This window comes from Lissotriton vulgaris, chromosome 9 (genome assembly GCF_964263255.1).
Source record: "Lissotriton vulgaris chromosome 9, aLisVul1.2, whole genome shotgun sequence".
NCBI lineage: Eukaryota > Metazoa > Chordata > Amphibia > Caudata > Salamandridae > Lissotriton > Lissotriton vulgaris.
Genome location: NC_141697.1, coordinates 542154680 through 542176700, shown reverse-complemented (window position 1 = coordinate 542176700; position 22021 = coordinate 542154680).

The following is a 22021-nucleotide window of genomic DNA, read 5'->3' as shown; positions in this document are numbered from 1 at the left end:
GCTATGGGAATTTACAAGGGCCCATTATCAAGCCCATTATTGCTGCTTTATCTGCAGTTTTCCGTTGATGATATTTTTTGCATATGGGAGGGTGATATTGTAAATGCAGGCCAGTTTGTGCAAACCCTCAACAACAACACCAGCAACTTATACTTCACGTCCAGTGTCAGCAAGTTATCGGCCCAATTTCTGGATGTCCAGATTGACATTGAAGGAACCAATGTCATCACCTCATTATACCGCAAACCCACTGCTGGCAACAGTATATTACATGCCAGCAGTGGACATCCCCGCCATGTGATCGAAAGTATACCTCTGGGGGAACTTTTGCGGTTGAAAAGAATATGCAGTAACGCTGAAAAATTTGAGCAGGGAGCGAGTCAGATGATGACCCGTTTGAAAGCTAGGGGGTACAGTGAATCAACGCTGTCTAAAGCACTGCTTAAGGCTAAAGAAAGATCTTGGGAATCATTGTTGACGCCCAAGCCTGTAGAGGATAACACTCAAGAGCAGCCCCCCAGACTAATTATTACCTATAGTCAGCAGCACAAACAGATTAAAGCAATTATCAACAAGCACTGGTCGATTCTTAAAACTGACGGTGTTTTGTGTTCAAGAGTCCCTGACAAACCTATTGTCACCTTCAAAAGAGCCTATAGCATGCAAAGTAGACTTGTAAGATCCAGTCCGGAACTAGCCTTAGATAGCAACTGGCTGAATAGAAAAGGTTTCTACAAATGTAGTTCCTGCCGTGCATGCAAATTTGGACAAAATATGACCCATTATGTCAATCCTTTCTTTGGGGCTAAGATTCTGATTAAAGGCAATTACAACTGCCGCACGGAGTTCTCTGTGTATGTTCTGGCGTGCACCTGCGGCCTGTGCTACGTTGGCAGCACGAGATCGTAGGTGCACGTCAGGATTTTGCAGCATCTCCGGGCGATTGTGAACCATGACCAAGCCTACCCCGTGGCACGGCATTTTAACTCAGTACATGACAGGGACCTGTCATGTTTGAGTTATTACGTCATTGATGCAGTGCCACCACTAAAACAGGGAGGTAACAGGGATAAAGCACTAAGAAAGTTGGAAACCCAATATATCATAGCGTTGGATAGCAAACAGCCATATGGGCTTAACGCTACGGAAGACCTTCATAACTTTCTGTAAACTTTGGTTTTTGTTCTCTGCGTGTATTTCTTTTGTGTCCTTTGTGGCCATGTTTTACATCTGTGGTTTTGAGTTGGGCAGTACCCCACTCCCAAATTACTGCAACAATCACTATGATTGACCTATCCGGCTAGACACTACTACATTTCAGGCGTGCAACATGAAATTAGCACATCTTACTCAGTAAAGTAAAGTGTTGTATCAAAGTGAATCTTTTATCTCTCTTTTTGTATACTTTGTACATACGTTTTATAGTACTTTTATATCTGTACCCTTTATTTTTATGTTGGGTTATTTCCAGGGTTTTCTTCACAGTTTTTTCCTCATTCACTATTCAGCACATGTACATAAAACAACAGCACTGTTACTTTGAGAGGAAGAATATCATTATTTGTCTTTTGCATTAGTATGTACAGTGTATATAGTATTAATATTGATGATGTGTATAAATTCAAGGATTTCTGAATTATCAACTAATATTTAGTACATCAGCTGGGGGTTTCATGGTTTAGTTCCAACTCATTTAAACTTTAATGTCACATGATTGTTTCACGAGTAGGCAGAAATAATATGCACAAGTCTGATGTTTGTAACAATAAATATTTTTTCGTTACTGGCTAATTTGCACTCACGCAGTAAGGATATAGCACTAGTCGCTTTATCAGCAGCGATGCTGTTATGCATTCATGCAGGCACGATAAAAGAACAGCAGTAACAGCACTAGTCACTTTATCAGCCGTAAGGCATTTTCTGCATTCATGCAGTCATGATAATTTTTGTTTACAAAACTTGTTATTTGTGCAATAGTAATCAATGAAAGCTATCAATGTTTTTATATGCCATATTTTAGCATTATAAAATTACAAAATTGTACATAATTGGTATAAATGAAAACAACTATGTATAAAGCATTGTTTCAGGCTAAAGGGTATTGCTTTTTTAAACAGAATAGTTTATAGCAGTCTGTTTTCCATTCCATTATGACCCAAAATACCTTTTCCATGCCTATGTTTTTAAACTAATCATGTGATGCACTTTTGGAGGTGTGGCCCATAGGAGGGGTCAGGGAAAACTAGCATTTAAAAATGACAGGCTGACTTATCCATTGGTGTGTGATCAAGAGTACCAGCTACTCGAAACGCGTCGCCAGGAAGGTATCAAATAAAGCAACATCTTTCCTGAAGCCGTGGGGTCTGTCTCCTTCTTTCGCCGCGCCGTAGGTGTGGAGGTTAGAGGATTTTCCTTCATATATATACAGATGTAGTGAGCAAGGCGGTTCCATCCGCCGAAACGCGTCTGATCGCTGTTATTGGTGAATAAAGAAACCTTTGATTACATCCACGGAGTCGGTGCCTGTTCTTCTTGAATGCTGAAAGCCAGGATTGGGAGAATATATATATATATATATATATATATATATATATATATATATATATATATATATATTTTTTTTTTTTTGGTTTGATTTTTTGATTTGCACACAATAATGCCATGTACATATTAGGGGATACACCCCTACATAACATCAGGGATGCCTGTAAATGTGTAAATAACATTGATTGGTATCACAAATGTAATTATTGTAAATATGTGCTAGTCATGCTAAACATTTGGTCAAATGTCAAACTTTGTTTTATATTTTTGCACTGAGCACTTTATTTGTCGCCATCTTTCAACAGTAGTAGAAACCTTATATTAACACACTACGAGATGGCCGCCACAAAATTGATTTTGTACCATCGTTTATGTCTATGATTCAGAAAGGGCGGACTGTTTAAAATGGCGAACTTGTTTGTACACTGACGACACTGACGAAGCCTTGAGCGAAACGCGCCTGCCGGGGGTGCTGGGGGGTTTGGAAATAAAATAATCAACGAGATCACGACATCGGAGTGCTGGCCGTTTCTTTCCTGACATTATTTCTTGGGAACGTGTGACGATATATATATATATATATGCTGTCAATTACCCGAGGTTCGGATTTTGCAGGACCGCCTCATGGTCGGATCAGGCAAGTGGCCACTGTTAAGAACAGCCCGTGACTTCACGAGGGAAACGGGACCACTGCATCCTAGTTTCATGGCTCGGTCTGACTTGGAATATGGGGCAGGAACACTGGGGACCCGAGGAGGCGCTTTGACTTTTACTTACGGGGGTTCTCCTTGTGCACTACACTCGCACTACTTACAAGGATCTACAGCGCTATTTTACTCCACCAACGGTACTTACCTATGCACTGCATGTTGGGAAATGCAGTCCAACTACTTTGAACTGCAGCTGAAACTTCGCAGTGGGTGGAGCTAGCTGACCTCCGTCAATTGGGAGGACCTGTGAATATTAAGGGTGAGAGGAGGAGTGTTCCCGTTCAGCTTGCGGCATCCGAAGAAGGCACAACGCCGAAATGCATCATGCCATCTACAAGCAGTCATTAAAGTGCTCCCGAAAGCTCCCCTTGTGTCCTCTGGCTTTCTTCACGGAGGGGTCGATGTTTTGCATATATATATATATATATATATATATATATATATATATATATATATATATATATATATATATATATAAATAAAAATGTCATGAGGATTCGTCAAACGACGCCCAAAGTTATCAGCAAGTCAAAAAAATGCTTTTCCTATGGAAACGTGGTCCTAACTATAACTACCTACTGGTGATATATTTGTGCTTAATCAATCACTCACCATGTGGGCAGGTTTCACAATAGTTCCCACTGGAAGTGTTTGAGAACTAAACTGAAATCAGACTTCCCCTAACTATTCAAATCTGGAAACCAAGCTTTCCCTCACTGAAGGCCCAATTCTCAAAGCCAAAGTCACCCACGTTCATCTTAGGTATACACATGGCTTGTATTACTTGTGCATTTTCATATACTCTACCAAAGCACACATTTACACTCGCCAAGTGGTTTACTCACAAATAAACGTACATTATTATAATATAATTTTACCTGCAATACAATCTACTATTAGGGTGGGGAGTAGACTATTCAGGTACAAATGACTTAGAAATACATGGACACCCACAAATGTCCTAGTTTGTGGGTGAATTATCACAATGGATTTGATCAGAGATGTATTCCTGTCCGGGTAAAGTCACTAATCAGGGGAAGGAAACACCCATAAAATAGTAGTGTATAGGGGTTTCTCTACATGGATAATAATTTTCTCAGTGGTGGACTAACATTACAAGATTAGCAAGAGCATATCCAGTTTTGGTAAACAATTATGCATGCATAAATGTCAACATATGTACACATATGCTATGTATGCAAAGGTAAAAGCTTGTAAATATCACTACTCCCGTGGAGTACCTCAGGGTGCCGAGATCATTTTCCTGAACTGAACTGGAAATGTTCTGGTCCAGAGGCTTTCTTCTATCTACACTACACTACACTGGCCCAAGGCCTTACCACAAGACCGGGATTCTTGCCAATAGTGATGCCGGAAGTGCTGTCTGCATCCAGAGAGATTAGCTCCAGACAAAGAATGGCCCTGTTTAGTCTTTATAAGGAAGGCATGAGGCATGATTCAGTTCCTCAAAAGACCTTTGGTTAATACCCTCTAATTGAGAGCAAAATAACTTCTTGCAAAGGAACAGAAGACAATGAACAGTATTCTTCAGGAAGTGGACCACCTCCAAACCATTCAATCAAAATGCACGTCCAATCCCTTTTTGTAAACTACTGGCTCCTAATAATTGCTGCTTGCTCCAATGGCAGAAGCTCATTGGAGAATGAATACTTCCACTGAAGAACGAGTCAACTAGGTACTAAGACTGCAACATTTAGTAGTTCTAAAAAGTCCTGCTCTTTTCGGAGAGCAGTGGGAGGATAGCTCTTTAAACAACGAGTGGAAAGAATAGTTGGTATATGTTCCAGCGTATAAGACCACAGTGAATCATTTATTAGTCTAACAGAGGGTACAGTTTTCTTTTGTATCAATGGGATTACTTGGAGAGGTAAACACAGAAGCTTCTAAAGAGTCATTATTGGAACAATCAAAACTGCCTGCAGGTGTATTACGCAGACATTTGGGAACCATATGTGGAAAAGTGCCTTTTTTTGCATGATTACCCCCTACTGTTTGCCTGACATCTGCTGCAACCTGACTTGAATGGCCCTGGGTCCCTGCCAATTAGGTTCCCACCCCCTGTGTTCTTTCCAATAACTGCACCGTTGTACCCACAATTGGCACTTCTCTGGCCACAGGTAACCCCCTTGTAAAAGGTACCTTAGGTACCAAGGGAATTGTGGACAAGGTGGCCCTCTAAAGGCTGCAGCACCACCCCTAGAGGCCCTGTACCTTAACACCCACACACTGCAATGGCAGGCTACGTGTTTTGGTGCAGAGAAAAGTGAAGAGTCGACAAGGCACACAACCCTGTGTGCCATGCCTACAACCCACTGCCTGAGGCCTAGGAAAGCCACCCCTCTAGCAGGGTGCACTACCCCTCAGGTGAGGGTACAGGGGCATGAACCCTGCACCCCGATAGTGTCTAAGTCCTTGCTTCGACATTGTAAGTGTTGTAAAGCCATAAGGAGTGTATGGTCTGGGAGTTGGTCATTACAAAATCCACAGCTCCATAATGGCTTTACTAAAGCATTAGTGTGGGATTTAATGTAAAATGCACTCAGAGGGCATATTAGAGATGCCCCCTGAAAAGGGCCATCCCTGGCATGGTTCCTGAATGGTTGTCCACCATTTGCCACAACCAGACAGATTTCTGGACCCCTGGGTAGAGAGCCTGTGCTCTCTGGGTCCAGAAACAAAGCCCATCCTGGGCAGAGGTGTCATGCCTCCTCCCCCAGGATGGGCTGGGTTCACAAAGGGGAAGCTTCAAAGGCCGGCCATCTTTATAAGCTGTTCCTGCCTTCTGCTGCCCGAGCAACCAACTCCCACCGGTTCTGACCGCCACTATGGGCAGGAGAATCATTGGGAAAACCAAGCTAGGAGGAGAGGTGTGCCCTCCTTTGCAAACCCCGCTCCTCAGGTGGGGTAGGCAAGGTGAAACACACATCTCAGTCCTCTTCATTTTGAAGATAAGAGGCCCCAGTCGATTAGGGAGAGGATCATGCCCCCTACCACTGGAGAGTGGCATAATAGGGGATATACCCACCCCAAGGAAGGTACCCATTGGTCCCGACTTGCACACTCCTTTAATGCCCCTAAATGTAGTATTTAGGGGCAACCTTGACCCTTGCCTCCCCAGATTCAAGGAAGAAAGAAGAAGAACCGAAGAGACATGCTGACCCAGGAAGAAGAGGACACCATCTGCTTTGGCCTCAGCCCTACCGGCCTGTCCCGACTCCGACCTGACTACAGTGAAACCCCAGTATGTGCAGCAGCCCCCAGAGCCCGGAAGACCTGCCCTGCAACCATCGTTAAGACTCTTACTCCCGTGAGCACCAGATTTGCTCAACCAAGACTCACCTACATAATCTGGACCCAGGCAGCTCCGCAATTTGCATCACCCTGCACCCCACGGCCTGAGTTCGAGTATCCCAACACCATGAGGAGGTCTCCTCAGTGATCCTGACCTGGGATCTGGTGATCCTCGACCTCCTTCATGCTTCAAGCTAACGCCTGCAGCCTCAACCTGAAGGGTCCCCCCGACCGTGACCGGAGCTGGTAAGCAGACCCCAAACCAAAAGACACCCCTGCACCCAATGCCCCACGGCCTTGGGTGGCCCAACCGACAATGTCCAGGCAGCCCCCAAGATCCCAACTTACCTCTTCAGCCAGTGGTCACCTCCAGGAAGCCTCCCTGCCTCAGCCTGCAGCATTGTTACTGAACCGGAGATTCTCATGAAATCCACAGGGCCCCTGACTTCGGCTTGGCACACTGCACCCGGCTGCCCCTGTGTCTCTGATGGTGCAGCTCCTGTGCTGATTGTTGGCCCCTGCAGTGCTTATCTCTATCCCAAGACCTTTTCTCCCACAGCCAAGTGGCCTGCTCACAAGCAGTCCCTGACAGGAGGCCCCCTTAGCCCTACTGGCTAACATTGGCCACTGCACTCTGGCGCCCCAGTGCCACTTGTAGTACAACTAGAGTGCCAACCTAAACCTTGGGGAACCTTGGTCCTAACCCCCAAACCTTCCACTCATAAGACGTCTACTTACCTGTGAAACCGATAGCCATTTTTCTTACATAGGAACTAATGTTACGAGTTTTAGTTCCAAAAATGTTCTGTGTTGAGCTGACTTTGTATGAAAGAAAAAATAACTAAACTGCAAACCCTAAAAAGTCTTATATACCTTGTATTGTGAGATCCCCTGAGTCCTATCTCTGCATACTACCCTGAGTAGTCAATGTATTTCAAAAGTATTCTAAAAGTATTCCAAATGTAATTACTTGGTAATTTAAACAGCTTTTTGAACCAATACAAACCTGTAACAATTGCAAATCCATTCTCAATTACACTTCTTGAAATGTTCCATGATTGAAAGTAGATTTTACCTTCTTGTACCAAGTCGTGCTTGGCTCTAAAAATAATACACAAGTATACTTTTTTATACTTACACAATTGGTCTCGATTCAGTCTCTGAGTGTGTGCCTCAGTCTTCTTTGAGTGAATGCAATAAATGCTTTACACACCCTCTGGATAAGCCTAACTGCTCGCCCACTCGGCCACAAAAAGAACTGTTAGTACTTACCTAACTTAGCCCCTGCTATACTTCTGGGGACTCCCTGGACTCAGTGCACACTATACCATACTTTGGTATAGTACATACAGAGGCAGCTTCCTACACCATAGTGTTGTCCAAATTACTCCATTCATGGAAGAAAACATCCTTGTCTACCTTCTTCATGGGAAGACCCTTCTTGGAGGATGTATGGAATTGTGTAGATAAAGTTTCACTATTGGAATGCCCTTCTGCTGCACTTAGTAAGTCTGTAACCTTTGATATGCTTTCCTCAGATATCAACTGACTGTTTACATCTAGTTTTGAAGGTCTTTTTAGCTTCACATCTTATATGTGGAAGACAAGGAAAGAAGCAAGGAGGGGCCGGACACAGAAAGCACAAGAGACTTGTATCTAGGCAGTACAATGCCAGAAACATGAACATGTCCCCTAGAATCTCTCTCATTATACCGTTCAGTGTGGATTCTGATGCTTCTTCCAAGGCTTGAAGGCTGGGCAGAGCAGGACATCCTTTCTAACCTGTACCTTCTGTCTGCCTCTAGAGTTAGGAGAAGATAATACCGACTTATCGCAGTACTTGTGATGATCTGCGTCAGTCACATAAGTTCAAAGTAAAGTGGGAAAAACTCCCTTTTAACTCTGAAAAGCTTTTTTCTTGTGTTGTCACTGCAGCAAAACTGCTGCAGACCCAAAAACACTGGACCAATCTTCAGACCCTCCTCCTTGGTGAAATGCAAGTTGTCAGTTCCCAATATAAGGCTGCTAACCTTGTAAGCATAGTGCTCTACAAGCTCATGCAACTCTAAACTGGCAGTTCTAGGGCAACGTCTACCCCTTATGAGTTTTGCAGGAACTATGAGAGAATCTCAACTGTATCCCGCACTCCAGGTAGACCAACTGATCCAAGCCTAGCTATGAATCAAGAAGGTGAAGAGACATTTCTCATTCCACCACACCTAATCTACTATGTAGCGGCCCGCTGATGTGGGCGTTGGGGCGCTACCTATTTTCTGCCTTTTTCCACTCTACTAATAATAATTAATAAAATGCTATTCACTATTAGTATCTACAAGATGTGGACCATGCAGGGAAGTGAGGGTCAAGCAGTTTGACACAGTGAAATCCATCTAAAGACTGGCTTAATGGTACCAGGGCACCTGCATGCATATATGACGATACAACGCAAGCCATTACAGCGTATACTTTTACAACTCGGTTTTTACAACACAAGTACCATTACATCGCCAGTTTTTGCAACGCATATCTTTACAATGCAAAATAATGTTCATACCTTAACCCCTTCGCTGCTGGGGTTATTCCCCCGTAGTGCTGGGGGGTAGGGGGGCGCGCACAGCGCCCAATGCTCATGACGAGCTGAGCCCGTCATGGGCTACAGTGCTCCTGTGCTCATGACGAGCTCAGGTGTATTGACTCCCGTGGAACGCTCAGCACAGCAGGGGAATTCTCCCCGCACCTGAGCGTTCCACGGGCCATGACGAGCTGAGCTCATCATGAGCACCGGAGCGCCGTGGCTCATGACCAGCTCAGCTCGTCATGAGCGTCGAAGGAGTTAAATAATCCATTACAACGCAAACATCTGCAATGCATACAAGTACAACGCATACAATTACAGTGTATTTTTTCCCCAAATGTATAATAAACCCCTGGGACGGGATGCAGGGAAAATAGGGGCTTTGGGTGGGGTAGTGTATTAAAACACTATGGGGCCCATTAGGAAGTCGGGCTTCCCCCAGCTATATTACTATGGCGGGGGGAACCGCGGCGGACGGAAAGACCGTCCCCCGTTTTTTCGCCCCAGTTTAATATGGTGGCGGTGTCTATCAGACACCGCCAGCCATATTAGTATGGGCTAAAACTGATGCCTTTCCGAAGGGCAATATATAGTTGAGGAAAAGTTCCAGCAAGGGATTTATTTTAAATGTTTTTATTAAAACAGTGTGATAGAGTCTTTCTTACTTGAGTCTTATCAACTGAGACAATCAGTCACTGTTGTAATTATTGATATTTTTGCTTAAGACCTCATAGAAGCTACCACACTAGCCCTGAGGAAATACACCAAAAGAAATGGTAATTCTGTTCAACAAATGAAGTTCAAAGAATAAAGAGAAGCAACACAGGAAATTATTTTTTAAAGAAACTTATTATTTGTATCTTCAAATCAAATTTAAATTTTGCAAGGGTTCATGATCAAAATAGTTGCAAAAAAATCTTAAGTATAAGGAAACGACAAAATCAATCCATCAATACATAAGAAAATCAGTCCAGTCTGTAAATCAAATAGAAATTGACTCCTTATAAAATAAACAGAAAGTCAGATGCAGGGTGTAGACATAGACTGGTGTGTCGACGTTTCGGTCTCACAAGTTTTATCCAAAGACCATCATCAGGACGATAGGTTTTAAATGCAGTAGGCGTTCTGTATGCGCTGGAGTCTTCTCTGGGGTTTGGCTGTGGTTCCCGCATAGAGGGTGTTCCCGTAGTCCAGTCGACTGGTGACGAGGGCTTGGGTAACCGTCTTCCTGGTTTCGGTGGGGATCCATCGGACGATCTTTCGGAGCATGCGCAGGGGGTTGAAGCAAGATGAGGAGACGGCTTTGACTTGTTTGGTCATCGTGAGGGAGGAGTCCAGGATGAAGCCCAGGTTGCGTGCGTGGTCTGTTGGCTTGGGGGCGGTGCCCAGGGCAGGGGTCCACCAGGAGTCATCCCAGGCGGAGGGGGATGATCCTAGGGATGCAGAAAAAAAGGGTTTTGGGTGGGGTAGCGTATTAATACACAGAATTTTAAAATAGTAAAAATGGTTTACCTTAATACTCGAGTACTACAATTAATACTCGCGCAATTTTTTAAAAATCTTGAAAATTAAAAAATAAACCACTAATAAAATATAAATTTAATTTATAAAATAAACATGTATTTATCACACAAAATACATTTAAAAATTACTAAATAAATTATGATATAATTTTTAAACAAACATTTAAATTAAATACACATCATATTGTTTTTCAAAGATATTTTTAAAATGACAGACACCCCACAACAAGAATAATAACACTCTTTGATATACCAAATTATCTACCTTTAATAGATGAAAATATAAAAAATACTTAAAAGCCAATAACACAAAAGTAATCGAAAACAAAACAAACAATCCACCATTTTCAACTTCACGTAAACGAAAGTCCTACAACACTTTCTATGAAATCACCGTGACCCGCAGGTCAACAAAATGGCGGACATAACAAATATAAAAAAAAATTGCGAACTTGGATTATTCCCAAAAAATAATTACACTTTTACACAGCATTAAAAAGACGACCAAAAATATACACATACCATATTTTCTTTACTATTAACGTACACCACAAAAAAACAAATAAATGCAGCCATCCACCATTTTAAAAACAGTGGCTAACTGACTATCAGACACACCACATGCATTTTGCCCGCCAGAAAAACATCAACATCAAACAGTACCAGCAACAGTTCCAAGTAATAAGTGTACCATTTAATAAATGTAATAAATGAACGCATTAATCCAAGCATAATTTTAATAACATATACAATTTAAAATATTTTTCATTTTTTGGGGGGGAAAATGTCAAAGTTGCTTTAAGCACAATCGTAAACACAGCCATAGAAAAAATATATGATGTAAGTAAACCAAACTTTATTTATTAAAATATTTAACATTTTTATTTTAAACAAACATTTATTAACATTAAAAAAGTATAATTTTGTAAAGTTTAAAATTAATAATACTACTCAAACAAATGTTTGCTGCAAGTAAAATGCAGAATGGTATAGTTTGCAAATGTACTACTCTTACTCAGAAAGGAACATACCTCAGGAAAATGCAGGATATTCCTAGGAGCAAAATACTATTCCTAATCCAAGAGTTGCTTGCCTAAGGGAAAGTGCTAGATTGTGTTGGGGGCAAAATTACTTTTCCTACTCCAAAGGTTGCTTGCCTCAGAGAAAGTCCTGGATAGCAGTGGGAATAAAACTATTATTCCTAAACCGAATAGTGCTTGCCTCGGGAAAGTGCTGGATAGTGGTAGGGGCAAAATTACTATTCCTACTCCAACAGGTGCTTGCCTCAGGGAAATTGATGGATAATGGTTGGGGCAAAATCACTATTCTTACTTCAAAGGTGCCTTGCATCAGGGAAATGCTGGCTAGTGGTGGGGCAAAATTACTATTCCTACTTCGAAGGATGCTTGTCTCAGGGAAAGTGCTAGATAGTGGTGGGAATAGAATTACAATTCCTACTCCGACTGGGGCTTACCTCAGGTAAAATGCAGAATAGTGGTGGGGCAACATTACTATTGCTACTCCGAAGGGTGCTTGCCTCAGTCAAAGTGCTGGATAGTGGTGGGAATAAAATTACTATTCCTACTCTGAAGGGGGTTTACCTCAGATAAAATGCTGGATAATGGTGGGGGTTAAATTACTATTCCTACTCCAAATTTTGCTTGCCTCAGGGAAAGTGCTGGATAGTGGTGGTGATAAAATTACTATTCCTACTCCAATGGGTGCTTGCCTCAGGGATAATAATGGATAGTGGTGGGTGGAAAATTACTATTTCTACTCTGAAGTGTGCTTCCCTCAGGGAAAGTGCTGGATAGTGGTTGTGATAAAATTACTATTCCAACTTCGATGGATGCTTGACTCAGGGAAATTAATGGATAGTGGTGGGGAAAAAAATACTATTCCTACTCCGAAGGGTGCTTGCCTCAGGGAAAGTGTAGGATAGTGGTGCGAATACATTTACTATTCCTACTAGAAGGGTGCTTGCCCCTTGGAAAATGCTGGATGCTGGTGGGGGCAAAAATACAATTCCTACTCTGCCAAGTGCTTACCTCAGGGAAAGTGCTGCATGGTGGTGAGGGTAAATATTCCAAAGGGTGCTTGCCTCAGGGAAAGTGCTGGATAGTGGTGGGGATAAATTTACTATTCCTACTCCGAAGGGTGCTTGGCTCTTGGAAAATGCTGGATTCTGGTGGGGGTAAAATACTATTCCTACTCCAACAAGTGCTTACCTCAGGGAAAGTGCTGCATGGTGGTGGGGGTACATGTACTATTCCTACTAAAATGGGAACTTGCCTCTGTAAAAGTGCTGGATGGGATAGGGGATAAATAACATTCCTTCTCTAATATGTGCTCGCCTCTGTAAATTGCTGGATGTTGTTTTTTACTTTCAAAATATTTTTTTTAAATGTAATTATTAATTATACATTTTCATATGTCAACAGATAACTGCATCAACAAAAAACAGTTGGAAACAATTACTATATATTTTTGTTGAAAAGAATGAAAAGAAGACCAACACAAAATTATTACAAAAGGTAAATTATTTTGAAAAATGTACATGAAAAACCACAAAAGCAATGATGTTGTAAATTAAAACAAGTTCCCTAAATAGAATTACATCCCATTTACATTTTTAAAACAATGTAAATATTTATATTCTTCCAGATATTACAACTATAAACATCTTAACTTTTCGGAAAGTCAAGCAACAAAACAAGAAACATCTGCAGGTGATTTTTACATTAAAAAATGTCAAAAAAGTTTCTTAGCAGAAAAGAAATGAATAGTATTTAAATACAAAAAAAAGCTCTTCTCCCAAAAAATAATACTTTTTGAACATAAATAAATATGTAATTTGTCTCATAAATAATATTGCAAAAAAGACAAAAACTATTGTAAAAAAACATTAACCTGTTCTTCATTAACCCAAACTATTTAATTCTATTTCAGGTGAATATTTTTCCAAATATCACCAACAACGAACAATAATATTTTTCTACTATTTCAGACCACAATAAAATTCAACCTGGTCAAGAAGCCAAAAACCACAAGAAAAACCTTTCAAAAAAGGTAAGATACCCAACATTTTACATAAATAAAATTACTTAACCATATTTTTCTCCCTAGAAATCTTTATTTGAATAAGATAACACTGATAAAGCGCATACAATCTTTTGCCTTTCAGAATCAGCTAATAAACAAAACCGTCCTCCTAAGTAAAAGCATCAAGCAATATCTTTTCAAAAGGTAAGAATCTAAAAATATTTAACAATAAAACAACGTTACCATCTTTCGCTCCCAATAAAGCTTTTTTTAAGTAACATATCACCAAAACTAGAAATGCACCATGTTTAAAATATTAAATCTAAAAACAACAATTGATGGACAGAATGCAGAACAATGTCATACATTCACCCATTACAGAGATCTGGGCCTAAATCCATCGTTTTTTTGCACTCCACACCACCCCAGTTCAGGGGAAGGGTATGCTCAGACGTGAGTCCCGTGCTCTCCACACCACTGGGGTCAAGCTATCCTGGGGCTGATAGCCAGAAACCGGTCCTAGGATGCTTGATTCCGGTCCAGGGAAGACATGGCTTTGCAGTTTGGGCTGGACTGTTCCCATGAGGCTTAGGGTCAAGGCTGATTTGCATATGGCCATGTATGAACTGGGGTGGTGTGGAGTGCAACAAAACGATGGATTTAGGCCCAGATCTCTGTACTGGGGTGAATGTATGACATTGTTCTGCATTCTGTCCACCAACTGTTGGTTTTGCATTAAAATATTAAATCTAACTTCAAACAGCATTAATTTTAAACAGTAAAAAAACGTGCAGATATTGTACTGTTTCTTTTTCTTCAAAACAGATAAACACTAGAAATTAAAAATAAACCAACTTTTTTTTTCTTTTTCTATCCATATCAGAAAATGACTTAAAATCAAGAAGTGAAATATATAATCTCCAGCCAGGGAATCCGTCTACTCAAACATAGTGGGTTTGTTCATTGTAAGGAGAGACTAACTGAGCCCAGATGTCACTGGAGGTGTGTGCAATACTACTCAATGCATGCAACAGGGAGAGCGGTTACTCTTGGTGACTGTGTTTTAAAACCACAGAACATAACCACTCTGCCTCTGCAATGGAGATTAAGGTTAGAGAAACAGTTAATGAAATTAAAGATATTGCATCCTCCTCCAATGAACCCCGTGGTGAAGTTTTGAGGGAGGTAGCACAACACATTCCACCACATGTTGCAAGTAGTATGCCCACAATTCCTAATCTGAAAAGAATCGTTCAGATATTGTACTGTTTCTTTTTCTTCAAAACAGATAAATACTAGAAATTAAAAATAAACCACCTTTTTTTTCTTTTTTCAATCCATATCAGAAAATGACTTCAAATCAAGAAGCGAAATATATAACCTCCAGCCGGGGAAACCATCTACTCAAACATAGTGGGTATGTTCATTGTAGGGAGAGACTAACTGAGCCCAGATGACATTGGAGGCGTGTGCAATACTACTCAACACATTCAACAGGCAGAGCGGTTACTCTTGGTGACTCTGTTTTAAGAACCACAGAACATAACCACTCTGCCTCTGCAATGGAGATTGAGGTTAGAGAAACAGTTAATGAAATTAAAGATATTGCATCCACCTCCAATGAACCCTGTGGTGCAGTTTTGAGGGAGGTAGCACAACACATTTCACCATATCTTGCAAGTAGTATGCCCACAATTCCTAATCTGACAAGAATTGTTCAACGTAAAAAACAGGCTAGTAACCCACAGAGAGTAACACCCCAAACCTTTTCTGACATGATCATTCCACCTGAACTCTCTGTAACTGTTACTAATGAACCTTTTCTTTTGCATGACAACAAAAACCCTCAAAAAAGAATTGTAATCTTTAGCACACACCATAATCTTGTAATTTTGGAGAACAGTGATATTTGGATGATGGATGAGACGTTTAAAAGCAGACCCCATCCACTCACCCAAATATTCACTATTCACACATATATTAATAACAAAGTAGTACTCTTAGTTTAAAGTTTACTCCCTGATAAACAATCCTCAACATACAATGAATTATTGTCAGTGATAAAAAGTAAAACATAAAACAAAAGTCCTAGAAAAGTACTAATTAACTGTGAATTACCTATTATTAATACTATTATGAAATTGTTCACAGATACCCATATTCAAGGATTCTTTTTCACATTTCTCAGGCATATTGGCGAAAAATTAAAAAAACATACTTAGTTGAGGATTATATCTCAGATAGCAAACTACAGTTTGAACTAAAAAAAACTAACAGCTCTTTGCTTTGTTCCTCCTGACAGTGTAGACAAGTACTAGACTTCAATTTCAGAATCGGAATACTTTACATCAAAGAAAGATAAATTGGCACCTATTCTAAATTATTTCGAAGACACGTGGATTGGCCATCTAAGCAGGTCGGGTCGTAGGAGGAAGCCACGTTTCCATGTGAAGTGGTGGAACTGCTAGAGGGAGGAGCAAAAACAAAAAATGCCATAGAGGGATGGCAAACTCCTTCAATAAATCAATTGGCAAACCTCATCCTAATTTCCATATTTCTTGGAGATTTTGAGGAAGGGGCAAAGTTTCCAAGAAATGGGAATGTCAAAATTATTAACAGGTAGTCTGAACCCACGTATATCTAAAAGAACAAAAGAAATGTCTGAAAGTCTATTGGGTGCAATTCAACAGTTTACGTTGATGGTGGCTTCAGACTACCTTGATAATCATGCACACATCCTACATTTCTAACCTACACTATCTTCTTACTTGCCTGTTTTGCTCTAAAAAAATAACCCTAATTGTTTTGGATTTTTTTTTTAAATATTAATTTTAATATCAAAAGTCGGGTCTCCTTACCTTCAGATGTCTTAATTTTTCAACTCTTGGACTTACGTAGCATCCATTTTTTCTCTAAGAGTTCTTTTTCTTTTTTAAATCCATTGCAAATAATACACATTCCTTTTGGTAAATCCATAACCCGAATAATCTTTTAAGGTATGCACATTTATTTTAAAATAAAAAATGTGTGCATACCTAAAAAATGCACCCCAAAAAAACACAAAAAAGTGTTGATTTTCTGAAAAAAAAAAAAAAATCCACTGATGCAATCCAATCTAATTCGAAAACCATTGCAATTCGATACCAAGTTCCACAATCTATCGCCAAAAATCCATCTCGATAAAATGTAAGTCGCACTTCCAAAATCCCAAAAACAAAAAGCTAATAGATTTAAAAATATGAGATCTTCTATTTTCCCAAAAAGATTACCTTTTTTCTATCATATTAAAAATACATCTAACAGCGACAAAGAAAAATCTGTTAAAAAAAAAGTGGCAAACTGATTTAAAGTGAAATTGTTGGTTAACACGCAACAAAAGTATCAAAAACACATTTATTACATGTATCTACCTACCTCCTCTCTCCTTACAATAAACATTACCACTAATCTATGTATTTTTTTGTTGTCTCCCTGATTTTCCAATGCCTATGTAACTATTTAATTACTAATTTTATTCTTAATTTTATTATTAATTTTACACACATATAAAATTAATTTCCCTAATGATCCTAATTATTGCACATTTTTTATATTTGTTTGTTAAAATTTAAACTATTAAATCATCAAAATGTATAATATATTTTTATTTTCTAATCAATTTTTAAAATGTATTTAATTAAACTTAGTTTGTAATTCCCTCTAACAAAACTATTTTCACAAAAGTTAAAATATTATTTTGATGATAATTTATGCTCTAGTATTATCTTTAATAACTGAGTATTTTCCTAAATTTCCTAAACTTATTTTTTTCATTCAAATGTTTTTATATATTATAAACATCCCTTTAATTCTCATTATAATAGTGAACATTTTTTTTATTAAACACACTGTAGGATTAATTTTAATACATGCGTAATATTAATATATATCAATGTATGTATTTTATTTATTAACTTACAAATACTCTTGATCTTAATTTAGTACCTGAGTATTAACAATTATTTACACAACAGTTACTTATTTTTCTAATATTTTTTTTTGAATCAATCTCTTCTCCCTAATAATATTGATTTATTACAATACATTAATTTTACTAAATTTTAAAATATACTCTTTTAAAAAAATATATATTTATTTGCATTTTCAATCAATCAATCATGACATTTATAAAGCACACTACATACTTGTTAGGGTCTCAAGGCGCTGGGGGGGGGGCGCTGCTAGTGATCAAAGAGCCAGGTCTTGAGGAGTCTTCTGAAGGCCAGTAGGTCCTGGGTCTGCCGTAGGTTGGTGGGGAGGGTGTTCCAGGTCTTGGCGACGAGGTGGGAGAAGGATCTGCCGGCAGCGGTCGTTCTTCGGATGCGCGGGGACTGTGGCGGGGGCGAGGCTGGTGGAGCGGAGTGGAGCTGGCAGGTGGGGGAGTAGAAGTTGAGTCGTCTGTTGAGGTATGCTGGGCAGTCTTGTGGAGAACTTTGTGTGCTGGATGAGGAGTTTGAAGGTTATCCTCTTGTTGACGGGGAGCCAGTGCATGTCTCTCAGGTGGGGTGTGACATGGCCGCGGCGGGGGATGTCGAGGATCAGACGTGCTGTGGCGTTCTGGATGCGTTGCAATCGTCTCATGAGCTTTGCCGACGTTCCTACGTAGAGGGTGTGTCAGTAGTACAGCCTGCTGGTGACGAGTGCCTGGGTGACTTTTCTTCTCCTCTCAGTGGGGATCCACTTGAAGATCCTGCGGAGCATTCAGAGGTTGTTGAAGCAGGATGAGAAGACGTCCTTGACCTGCTTAGTCATGGAGAGGGTGGAGTTGAGGATGACATCTAGGTTGCGTGTGTGGTCGGTGGGTGTCAGGCTGTTCCAAGTGTTGTCAGCCACCAGGAGTCGTCATAGGCTGAAGGAGTGGAGCCGAGGATGAGGACCTCTGTCTTGTCCAAGTTCAGCTTCAGTTGGCTGTTCCTCATCCATTCGGCGACAGCCTTCATTCCTTTGTGGAGGTTGGTTTTGGCAGTGTGAGGGTCTTTGGTGACGGAGATGATCAGGTGGGTGTCATCGGCGTACGAAATGATGTTGAGGTCTTGCTGTTGGGCGACATGGGCGAGGGTTGCCATGTAGATGTTGAACAGCGTCGGGCTGAGGGAAGAGCCCTGGGGTATGCTGCAGATAAGTTCTGTGGCAACGGAGTTGAAGGGGGGAGGCAGACGCTCTGAGTTCTGCCGGAGAGGAAGGATGTGGCCTTCTCTTGGTTCCCGGCGTCGTGTAGGTGTGTTCGTAGTGTGCGGTGGCAGACCGCGTCGAAGGCGGCTGACAGATCCAGGAGGATGAGGGCTGCTGTTTCTCCGTTGTCAAGCAGGGTCCTGATGTCATCGGTGGCAGCTATGAGGGAGATTTCAGTGCTGTAGTTGCTGTGGAACCCAGACTGAGACGGGTCCAGGGTGCTGTTCTCCTCGAGGAAGTAGATTTTCTCAGTGACCTTCGCCGGGAACAGGAGCAGGGAGATGGGCCGGAAGTTCTTGAGGTCCTTGGGTCTGCCTTGGGTTTCTTGAGTAAGGCATTGATCTCGGTGTGCTTCCAGCTTTCCGGGAAGGTTGCTGTCTCAAAGGAGATGTTGATTACTTTCCGGAGGTGGGTGCGATAGCTGTGCTGACTTTGTTGAAGATGTGGTGAGGGCATGGGTCTAATGGTGATCCAAAGTGGATGGTGTTCATGATCTCGCTGGTGTCCTTGTTGTTGATGCTGGTCCAGGAGAGCAGGCGGTTGGTGCAGATGGTGGTCACTGGGGCGGTGGTTGTCGGGGCAGTCATGGCGTTGAAGCTGTTGTGGATGATGGCGATCTTTCAGTGGCAGAAGGTGGCAAGCACGTTGCACAGGTCTTGCGAAGGCAGGATGTCGTTGGTGTTGGATCGTTCCTTCACGATGTTGAAGAGCTCTTTGCTGTTGTGTGCGGTGTTATCCAGGCGGTCTTTGAATGAGGCCCTCTTGGCGGCTCTGATGAGTTGATGGTGTCTGCAGTTGGTGTTCTTGTGGGCTGCATAGCTGTCCGGTGTTCGTTCGCGGAGCCAGTTCTTCTCCAGTTTTCGGCATGTTTATTTGGAGGCCTGGAGGTCTTCGGTGAACTAGATGGCTTTCTTGTTGGTGTGGCTTTTGGAGGGTGTCTTGAGCGGGGCAAGGGTGTTGGCGCAGTCGTTGATCCATTCTCTGAGGTTGCGGGCGGCGGTGTCGGGGTAGATGGAGTCGGTGGGTGGGCTCTGGGTGAGGGTGGTGGTTAGCTGGTCATCTGTGACCTTGCTCCAGCAGCATCGAGGCCTCTGATGGGTGCGGTGGTGAGTGGTCGGCTGCCTGAAGGTGAAGTGGATGCAGTGGTGGTCGGTCCAGTGGGGTGTGGTGGTGTGGTTGAAGGAGACGTGGGGGCTTGCGGTGAAGATGGGGTCAAGCGTGTGGCCGGCGGCGTGGGCTGGTGTTGTCACGAGCTGTCCGAGTCTGAGGTTGGCGAGGTTGGCGATCAGGGTGGTGGAGTTGGTGTTGTTGTTGTTCTCGGGGTGGAAGTTCAGGTCCCTGAGGAGGATGTAGTCAGTGGAGGCGAGGGCGTGTGTGCTGATGAAGTCGGCGATGGAGTCACTGAACTGTGGTCAGGGTCCGGGGGGTCTGTAGACAAGGGTGCCTCTGAGGGTGGTGTTGAGGTCGGTGTGAATCTGGAAGTGCATGTGTTCAGCAGTGCTGAGGGTGTCATTGGTGTTGGTCGAGACTCTGATGGTGTTCCTGTGGACGATGGCGATTCCTCCTCCTAGGCCGTTAGTGTGGTCAATGCGGGTGATCTTGAAGCCTTCCGGGATGGTTATGGCGATGTCGGGAGCTGAGTTGGGGTTCAGCCAGGTCTCCATTAGGAAGACGATGTCTGGGGAGGTAGAGTCGAGCGGGTGTTGAGAAGTATGCATCTAAAATAGTTGGGTCCTTTGGTTGGTGGTTTTGCGGGCCGAGTGCTGGTGAAGCTGCAGTTCCGGCAGTGAAGGGTCCTTGGGTGCGCTTCGGGGTGGCCTGGTAGCAGGTGTGTTCTCATCCTGGGTTGAGTTTGAGGAGGGTGCTGGCATTGTAGCGCTGTCGGGCATTGTGGTGTTTGCAGGGGCCAGGGGTTCTGGCGATGGGCGTGGTCCAGGCCCGGACGGGCGCAGATGAGCTTGCCTTAGGTGCGCCTTCAGCGCGCCAGTGGTGCATCTGCTGCACGGCCTCCATATAAGGGTAGGTGGGAGGGAGGAGCAGCTGGGAGGCGGGAGCAGGGCAGGCGAATGGGAGTGCGGGGGGTGGGTCGCAGGAACTCAGCAGCAAGAAAACGGGTGAGGGGCACCAATTTGGTGAAACAGGAGTAAACAAGATGGCACAGAAAGAAAAGATGGGCACAGAAACAAAGCAGGAACAGCAGATCTCAGCAGAGGCACACAACAACACAATTAGGCAGATACAGCAATACAATGCAGGTGGCGAGGAAGGCACAGGCAGGTGGAGCCGTGCAGCAGTGTCGGGGGCGACCTGCCTGTGAGCAGCGTTAGAGCAGGGTTAGAGGTCGCACTTTCAACCAATACAAAACAGCTAGCTTGTGACAATTAGTGACAATCGCGTCAAAGCACCAACATACTACCCACCTCAAAAGACACATCACCCCCCTCATTCCATGAACCGGGGAGACACACGGTCTCGTCGTAGGTATCAAATCTGGCAGGAACCTCCCCATCTTCCTTGTCTTCCACAAGGGTCAGAGACACAGGCCCCAATCTGGAGACCAGTTATGTCCAAAAACTGTGTTATGCTAGTCAACTCCCAGGCCTCCATCCAATCCATGGTAGTTTGTCCATTTCGCCCATACCCTATGGAACTTCCGGGGGCACCCTCTCGCTCTGCGTGTAACCCTTTCTGCCGCCATATACATGTCCATCCCTCTCCTCCATTCTCCTAATTGGGGAGGTAGCGACGCCCCCATGTGCGTGCCACGTCTCTTTTTGCTATCACTAATGCCAGTAATGCAAAAGTAAGCTGCGGGCGTTCCAAGTCAACATCTCTGGGTATGCCCAGCAGTACAAATTTAGGATCTAGAGGGAGTGTTTTGTCCAATACTTTACTCAGTTCTCCCAATACGTGTACCCAATATGTGTGTATGATGGGGCAGTCCCAGATAATATGATAGAAGTCCCCCTGTGGCTGTCTGCAACGCAGGCAGTGCGGTTCGCTGGCTCTTCCCATTCGATGGAGTTTGGCCCTGTTATAATACACCCTGTGTAGTATCTTGTATTGGATAAGTCGGAGGCGGAATTTAATTGCCACCTTCCTTA